Source organism: Carassius carassius, chromosome 10 (assembly GCF_963082965.1).
Source record: "Carassius carassius chromosome 10, fCarCar2.1, whole genome shotgun sequence".
Lineage (NCBI taxonomy): Eukaryota > Metazoa > Chordata > Actinopteri > Cypriniformes > Cyprinidae > Carassius > Carassius carassius.
Window position 1 is genome coordinate 11,229,219 of NC_081764.1, and position 9,205 is coordinate 11,238,423.

The window sequence follows — 9,205 nt, forward strand, 5'->3', positions numbered from 1 at the left end:
AGGCAAGGGTAACGTACTATGTAGAGCTGAAACAACGAATCGATTTAATCGATTAAAATCGATTATTAAAATAGTTGTCAACTAATTTAGTCATCGATTCGTTGCTAAATAATTTATTTGCCGTAAGCGGCTTATTTCGTGCATATTTCAGATCTGCGGTGACCAAAGTGTGGCAGTAATGAGCCACCGGAGGATTTACTCAGCCAGTACAACAGGAGAAGTAGCGAATAGCCAATAGCTGGCCTCGTTTTATGTCACGTGCTTCCCGAACGGCGTCTCTGCAGCATTCAGTACTTTATTTTGAGCCTTCAAAAAAGAAGATTAACCTGTAAACTCTGCACTACTGAACTGTTTAAGGGACCGTTCACATATCGCGTCTTTTGCGCGCTCATGTTCGTTATTTCCAGTGTAGGAAGCTCATAATGGAAGCGACGCGGTCGCGACGCACCCGTTTTTCCAGGCGCGTGCACACCGCATCGAGTTAAAAACATTTCAACTTTTCAGAATGCAGCAAGCGCATCGCGGGTCATGTGACAAGAACTAAATAATCAGCTTCATCCTTTCCCGTAACAACGTTAAAAGCTCAGCCAAGATGAAGGAACAGCTGATCATAGCTGTATATGGATTCCCATTTTGAAATAAATTTAGTAGCAGAGCTACTGCAAGCGATTTTTAGAGCTGCAAATCCATTTATCCTTTGCTGAAATTTCCGCGTCTTCTAGGAGAGAGCACGTCATGGTTGCTTAGCAAAGGCAGACGCCTCAGGGGCGCTTCTGCACGAGCGCTTTGGAAAGGAGGAGAAAGCGGTGCGGACAGTCTATGGGTGCGCCTAGCGTTTTAGGCGCGATATGTGAACGGCCCCTAAGCCTTTTATTTGTGCAGATTCTCCAGTACAATGTTGTTTGCAAATGTTTAGTTGTAAAAGCTGATAACATTGCTTTTTAACAGTTAACATTTAAGGCTTTACAAACATGTTCTGTGATCAGTTTGTCGTTTACCAGTTCATAATTCAGTCGTGCAGCCTAATTATGACTGAACGAGAGAGGTAAATGTTTAAAGATATTTGAAATGCACTTTTTTTCCTAAGTATTTACTGCTCTTTTTCACACAGCAGGTTTTTTGTGTGTCCGTTTTTTCTGGACAACCTTCTGATGGATTTTACTTTAAATTGTGAGTTCCATTCAGGTTTCATGCCATTGGCACTTTATTCGAAGGATTGTTTACAATTTCACAGCATAAGCTATAAAGCTGTTTCCCAGTAAATAATAAAATACAACGCACTGCAATCTTATTCTGTTTTATCCTTATTCTTCGTGAAAATATGTTCCGAAAGATTCCTTAATAAGCTTTGTTCGGGATGTTAAACTACTTTAGGAGCTCTAAGGACTGCCACGGTGAAAACATTATTTGAAATCTTGTGAAATTTGCTAGAGTATGGGTCAGTGTTTTGATTGCAGAAGAGTTTGACAAGGGATCACTAACACATAATAAAACAACTCCAGGTATATTTGTGATGAGGATATGACAATGCAAAATTATTAAAATCTCTTAAAAATCTATGCTGAATGATAAAGACCCTTTATTAATAATTTACTTTGGGGGAAAAATGGAAAAACTAAAATATAAGTACATAAACCGATTAATCGTAAAAATAATCGACAGATTAATTGATTATCAAAATAATCGTTAGTTGCAGCCCTAGTACTATGAGAACTATGAATAAAATAAGTATATTTATCAGAATGTCCTAGATTAATCGCATGCGATTGTCATGCGCATCTCATCAGTAAAGCTGGTTCTGTGATTCTGCATTTACTATACACAGCTGTAGTTCGCTGACAAGCTACGCAATATCACGTTCATAACCGAATTCAATTCATTTGCGATTATGACGCGATATTGCGTAGCTTGTAACAAGTAAGAGTAGTCTTCAGAAATCTCCTCCAGGATGCTCTGTGCAAAACACAGCTGCCACTCTTCAGCTCTGATTTCAAAGATGGCAAGCATCAATATGAATTAAGTAAATGTTTGGAAACCATTGCAACAGAGTAAAAGCAAATAAGAGGTTTCATAGTTGACAGGAAACAACCAAAAAACTCTCCCTTATCAATGCAGCTGGGCAACTTTTTCACACCTCACAGTGTCGAGTGTCAGAATAAAAGTGCCATCCTCCTTCAAAAAAAAAAAAAAAGTCTCTTCCCTGTATAGTGCCATTGTGTTGACAGTGATTAAACTGCTAGAAATTCCCAACTAATATTACATTGAAAATATAAAAATTGTTGTGAAATCTCACTGGTCCAGAACCTGTTCATTAAACAAACATCATTTAATCGGCTGTGATTGTGTGTCATGTTTTGCAGCAGTTTTACATCTAACATGGAAAGACACATTGCTTGTTGCTGAAACTGGACACACAAACACAGAAGTGGCTGACACACATTTAAAGGACAACAAAAGAGGAAACACGATGAAGGGCAGAGGAAATGGCGATAGGATGCTGTGGTCTTGCAGCAGTTATAACATAAACAATGCAGATATCCTTATTGAGCTGTGCCTTGTACTCGCACACATCTAGACTCATCTAGGAAAGAAAGGAGCACCTGATGTGATCGTGGTGGTGCACTTCTAGAGAGCTAAAAGAGAACTTAACAGAAGACAAAAGCAGAAGGAGATACATTATCAGGAAGCGAGTGAAAAGAAGAGAGTAGGGCCTGCAGCCTATCACGAAGAACAGAGTCTCTCTAGAGAAACAAAGTGATGTTATCAAACACACACTACTGCTGTGGCTGATACTGACAGCTGTTTCTAACAAGTGTTTTGTCTGAGCAGCTGTACTCTTAAATGCAAATCATACACACTCAATTGAAGCTGAAGAGTATCATTGCTTTAATGTTAAGGTATTAGTATAAAGTGCAGAGAAAACTAAGTAAGCCACCTCTAGACTGACTTCCTGAAGAATGTTAACAGGGAGGGTCTACTTGTTTGGCAGACAGGGTTGGGGAAGCAGGGGTAGCATTCTGGAATCCTGTTTGGAATTCGGATATTATTATTATTATTGCAATTCAGTTTTTATGTCAATAGTGGTGAAATCTGAAAACCGAACACTACTTTTGAGATTAAACTAAATATATATTCTAAAACAAAATATGCACATATATACTCAAAGGGTTTCTGCAGGTTTTATGAAGGTAAATTTAGGACATTTTTAAAACTAAGTAAAGAAAATTTAAAACTTGAAGCAAGCACAATATGCTTTCTAAATGTAAATAGTGTTGTCACGGTACCAAAATTTCAGTATTCGGTACCGATACCAGTGAAAATCCATGGTTCTCGGTACCAATTTCGGTACCAAAGCAAAACACAATATGCTAATATAAAAAAAAAAAAAAAAAAAAAAAAAAAACTTTTTATCCCTAAAAAATAAAACCAATGCCATTCTTTATACTTATTTAAAATTGGGATTAAAGTTTTTTTTTACAAGTAATACAATTATACAAAAAACAGTAAACAAGTTTCACCCAAATTTTATTTGTCTTTTAATTAATGAAATTTGAACACATTCTATTTTTTGGTAAATAAAGGATTTGCTATTCAAATTAAAACATGGAAGAAATATTGTGTGATTTATTTCTTTAAAAAGTTTTATTAATTTTCTCAACAGTAGTAGCAGTATCACATACATTCTACTAAATAATAGTAATATTTCTAGCACAATGCCTTCTTGTAAAAATAAACCTGAAATAAATACCTTTAAACTGACACTGGTTTTACTCAAATGAAACGGTAAAATGCTTGTGAAGTGACTCAGAACAGTTCTGGTGATGTTGTTTATGTATTTATGTCCTCATTGAGATTGCAGATGCTGAGATTACTGCAAATGTCACATGCTTCAGTGTATGCAACCCTCTACGGACACCTCTGCAATTGAATCGCCATTGGCCAATAAATATTTTAGTTTACACGCCAGACTGATATATAATTAGAACTTTAGTAATTAGAAGTAAACTTGATAACCATGTTTAAATGCATATTAGTCAATTTAACTGAACATTTTAACTGGAATGGTGGTGGTGCTTTTTTTGTCATTCAGTGATTCTGTAAAAAAAATAGTTTAAATGTAGTGCATCAATTCTCTCTCTCGGTCTCTGCGTGTGTGAGAGAGAAAGCGACAGCGATCTGTGCGCCTTCACACTAGAGGTACATTAAACATAGGTGCACTGTGCATCCATTGAGATGAACTGAATCACACAGATCGCCTGACTGAGAGTGAAACTTTAAAGCACTCAGCCAGAGAGTGTTCGGCGAGTGAACATATATCTGAGCTAAACTTATACTTGGCCTCTAACTCACACAATGGCGAGTAAAATCTGAGAATTTAAGGAAGATTTAGTAGCATATGCGAGTGGTGTACTTGCAATGTAGAGGGTCGCTATGAAGTAAACAAACCCGCACATCTCTGCATTCATTCATTCACACAGAGACGCGCAGAACATGCAGTATTCAGATTTCAACCAACTTTTGCGGCTTAACATTTAAATACTGGTCCATATGGAGATTTGATTTGATTAATTTATGCTAACTTTGACAAATTTTTTGACTGTCCATATTAAAATGTAAGTTTCATTATCATGACTGGATTTTGAGATTCCGTCCGTGTCTTCTGCTTCGCGGTAATCATATCGCTGTATGCGTCAAGAACCGGGTTTGAACGGGACCTCGGTACTACCGGTACTTAAAGAAACCTGGTACCGTCACATTTTCATTTTTTTTATACCGGCTTGGTACCGAAGTACCGGGTCTTTTGACAACACAATGTAAATATCTAGGACAATACAATTAGTTATATTAGCCACACTTCAAAGTTTTCAAAAACAATCTCCATTTCTTTTAATTAAGAAAAAAAAAAAGTCCTTACGTCCTAATTAGCATTGCTCCAAACCAAGACTTTCTTCTCTGATTTAAGACCTTAAGTACTTAAATTTGTGGTTGGGTTATATTAAATCCTGTATTATACCTGTAAAGACCTGTATTATTATGTGAAACAGTTGCTAATCAATATTTCCCATGCATCTCAATCTTAACTGACTTTTTAAAAAATTAATGTAAAAAATAATAATAATTACTGTTGAAAAATAACTGATTACATTTATGGCTGTCATCATGATTAAATAATCATAAAAAGTTTTCATTGCAGCATTGCATTTACATTGCATGTAATACATACTCCTCCTAATGCATTTAACATGAAGTTGACGGTTTAAGAAATTTCTTGATTTAAGAAACAATTACGTATTAGCCTGTTCTGGATGTGCATTTTAGATGTCATGCAATTAATCAACAATAGAAATTGCAACTACAATATGAACATTCAGAAAAAAACTGGTACACAAGCTGTCATGGGAGTGGTGCAATTTCAAAAGTTACTAATATGTACAATTTAGGTAGTATTATGCACACTTCAGGTAGTAGCGTACCTTTAATGTACTAAAATGCAGGTTTGTGTGACAGCTTTTGTAACTTTTTTAATCGATAAATATAATTTGCCATAATGCAGATCTAACAGAACATAAACCCAAACAGAAATGCATATAGATCAAAAATCTGATCTTTGACAGTGAACGGAGATTGGTGAAAATAAGTGATGTAACTCACACTGTAACTGTAATCACACAATTGCTACGCCCTTAGTGTGTAGCAATGTATAGTATGAGCTGGTGATGTAACTGCAGCTGCTTTTAGCATGCTACACCCACTTCTGGCAGCTCCATTAATAAACCAATATTACGAATATTCAAAAATGAACAACTAATCCACGCAGGATGCTACCAAATTGAACAATCTACTGTCCCTTCAATTTCCAAAACAGCGCACTTCTTTTTTTAAAGCTTAACACAGCATGAAACCATAAAGGTCAGTATCTTTCATTGAAAAGGAAGTTGGTTAGAGGTTGTGGACAAAACAAAACATGACCGGTCAATATTGTGATTTTATTTGCATTTGAAAATTCGAAGAAACAATGTTGCTGATGGCATAATCTAGCACATTTCACTCTAGGTTCACTTGCTTCAAACATAATGCAAATGATTATAATACATAAATCCAAATTTTGGGATTAAACAACCTTTCTTAATTGCTGTGAGGCAAAACGGAAGTTGTCTTGAGTAAGCAGAACATTGTTCCTCTTTAATACTGTTGTAGTTCCCAATCTCATTTGTTCAGATGACACATTCTTAGAAAAATGCTGACATGCAATCAGAAATCTTATCTTTTCTTATTACTCAATGGCAGTAAACCAGATAATTAGGCCTAGAGGTTCGGTCATTGAGAAGGACGTGCTTCGCTCCATCAGAAGTGCAATGATGTTTAGAGACCACAATCATTCCATAGCCTCGTCATGTCGCTAAAGTTCTGGGGCAGGTCATGATCAAGCACAGTCATACAAATGGGGACAGAATTAGAGAAGATTAGAAACTTGCTAAAACATTTAGCCTTTAATTATCTTTTTTTTTGGATGGCCAATTTTCGGGCGGAAATACCAAAATGTGGAAGTTCAATCTGTAGTTTAAAAAAAGCCCTAGAGCTGTCAAAAAAAAAAAAAAAAAAGTGTTGCATTTTGAGTCATCTTCATTTAGATATAATATAGATATGCAACAATACATAGCTGAATCAAAATATGCAAACTGTATTATAAAAACTTGCTTAAATTTAAAAAGGACATAACTGAAAGCATGTCATTTGTTCATGAATTGGACTACACTGGTTGTGCCTCACATATTTGATTCATTTTAAATCAACCAGCAGCAAGAGCTGTTTGTTCATGAATCAAACTAAACTGGATGCATTGTATACTTTTGATTCCATTATAAGCTAAGAGTGAGTGATACGACCAAAACCTTATTTTACTGTGTGAGAAATTTTATTTCATGACAATGATATGTACAGTCGTGGCCAAAAGTTTTGAGAATTACATAAATATTGGAAATTGGAAAAGTTGCTGCTTAAGTTTTTATAATAGCAATTTGCATATACTCCAGAATGTTATGAAGAGTGATCAGATGAATTGCATAGTCCTTCTTTGCCATGAAAATTAACTTAATCCCAAAAAAACCTTTCCACTGCATTTCATTGCTGTCATTAAAGGACCTGCTGAGATCATTTCAGTAATCGTCTTGTTAACTCAGGTGAGAATGTTGACGAGCACAAGGATGGAGATCATTATGTCAGGCTGATTGGGTTAGAATGGCAGACTTGACATGTTAAAAGGAGGGTGATGCTTGATATCATTGTTCTTCCATTGTTAACCATGGTGACCTGCAAAGAAATGCGTGCAGCCATCATTGCGTTGCATAAAAATGGCTTTACAGGCAAGGATATTGTGGCTACTAAGATTGCACCTAAATCAACAATTTATAGGATCATCAAGAACTTCAAGGAAAGAGGTTCAATTCTTGTAAAGAAGGCTTCAGGGCGTCCAAGAAAGTCCAGCAAGCGCCGGGATCGTCTCCTAAAGAGGATTCAGCTGTGGGATCGGAGAGCCACCAGTGCAGGGCTTGCTCAGGAATGGCAGCAGGCAGGTGTGAGCGCATCTGCACGCACAGTGAGGCGAAGACTTTTGGAAGATGGCCTGGTGTCAAGAAGGGCAGCAAAGAAGCCACTTCTCTCCAAAAAAAACATCAGGGACAGATTGATCTTCTGCAGAAAGTATAGTGAATGGACTGCTGAGGACTGGGGTAAAGTCATATTCTCCGATGAAGCCCCTTTCCGATTGTTTGGGGCATCTGGAAAAAGGCTTGTCTGGAGAAGAAAAGGTGAGCGCTACCATCAGTCCTGTGTAGGGCTGTCAAAATTGCTCAAAATTGACGTTCGAATATTCCCTCTAAAAAATACACGAATATTCGAACTATTCGAACATCTGTTGCGCATGTTGTCAATGACGCGCATTACGTCAATAACAGGCAAAAATAATACAAAGAGACATAACTACTTGTATAGATAGTCTATTTAAGTTTAAACATATATGACAACGTATTACCTACACAAAAACAAGGAAATCAACTAATGGCCAAGACTGCAGACCTCACGCTCTCTCACCCTCACGTTCTCTGCGCATAATGGTTTAAATGAACAAACACATTTTTGTGCAAGCAATTTAAGGTCGCGACTGTTGTCCCAAATATAGCAGGCTTTATTCAGTAATTTAAACAAATATTATTAATATTAATTGAAGTTTTACAGCATATAGAACTGACATTGAATGCTCCGAGCGAGCTGTGCTGTGGTAAACATGGAACTTTTCCTTGACATGAAACGATAAATAATCAAACCTCGGATCCGTTGCTTGACAGAACTCCCCGAAGCGTGCCCCATCCGCGATACTGATCGGTCTCATGTCCTTACAAATGAACGAAATTATTTTATCCGTTATGGCCTCTTGTCGTGTTGCAGACAAAGAGCTTGTGGCGGGCGATGCAAAGTAATGTTAAGTGTCAAGACGTGACTGTTTAGCTGGAGTTCCACACATTATGCCATGCTCATTTGGGTGCACATTTTTGAGATGTGACCTCATGTTGCTAGTGGTCGAATGCTATGCTAACTGTATCTTAAATAGCTTGCATACAACTCCTCGCGGGTCAACAATTTTACCTAATTTTCTCTGCTGCGGTCGAGTTGGGCTCTGCACTTGCTGCCATCTTCCATGAAGACGCGTCAACTTTCAGCAGTGATGCTGTGCCAGACAGTGCGACTCCTGTGACCTGTCCCTGAACCCTCAGGCGTGCTAGCGCGCCCACTCACAAAGCAGACAACCACGCCTCTACTACCGCGGGCCTTTTTTTCCACATTTTTTTATTTATTCGAATATTAATTTTTCACCTTCGAAATTGTTTTTTTTTAAACTATTCGAATACATATTCGAATTTAGAATATTCGTTGACAGCCCTAGTCCTGTGTCATGCCAACAGTAGCGCATCCTGACACCATTCATGTGTGGGGTTGCTTCTCATCCAAGGGAGTGGGCTCACTCACAATTCTGCCCAAAAACACAGCCATGAATAAAGAATGGTACCAAAACACCCTCCAACAGCAACTTCTTCCAACAATCCAACAACAATTTGGTGAAGAACAATGCATTTTCCAGCACGATGGAGCACCGCGCCATAAGGCAAAAGTGATAACTAAGTGGCTCGGGGACCAGAATGTTGAAATT